This window comes from Cryptotermes secundus, unplaced genomic scaffold (assembly GCF_002891405.2).
Source record: "Cryptotermes secundus unplaced genomic scaffold, Csec_1.0 scaffold49, whole genome shotgun sequence".
Taxonomy (NCBI): Eukaryota; Metazoa; Arthropoda; class Insecta; order Blattodea; family Kalotermitidae; genus Cryptotermes; species Cryptotermes secundus.
Window position 1 is genome coordinate 1341155 of NW_019744106.1, and position 792 is coordinate 1341946.

Here is a 792-nt window from a genome sequence, read left to right on the forward strand (position 1 = left end):
CCCAGAAGAACGTTGCCATCACTTTTCCTGCCGAATGGCTCCTCCGCTCTCTTGGGTTTGGGAGAACTGGTATGCCGCCACTCGCGTGATGACTGCTGGAACTTAGGAATGAAGTAGTGCACCCACGTTTCATCAGTGGTCACTAGAGACTTCAAAAATGCATCACCTTCATCTTCAAACTGCTGTAGGAGACAACTGGCAGCTTGCATGTGCACCATTTTGTTCACGTTCGTCAAAGTGTGTGGTACCCACCGTGCATTCACCTTGCAATAGTGCTGGTGGTATTTCATGATGTCTTCTACACTGCCAACACTGATGGACAGCATTACTCCAAGTTCCTTGATAGTGATGCGCCTAGTCTCACGAATAAGCACGTCTGCACGATCAATGTTCGGCTCGGTGATGGATGTTCGCTGCCAAAGATCATGCGGTTCATTCTCCACGCGCTCTCTGCCCTCTCTGAAGCACTTACACCACTCAAACACATGGGTCCATGAGAGACACTCTTCCCCATACTATTATTGGAGTCTGTGGTGAATTTCAGCGGATGGGACGTTTTCTCCGAAGAATTTGATCACAATGCGTTGTTCCATGCTCTGCGGTACCTTCTGTACGCTCATCCCTCTGGAAACGCCCAGACAGCACTAAACAGGTTCTAACCCTAACAGAAGGGAGTGGAGGTTGTGCCTACAATCTCTCAAGGTCGCACAGCTGCTGTGCAGTGCGCCTTGTTTACAAAAAAATCAGTCCTGGTCATATTTGAACCACCTAGTATCTCTTAACTTCACATAT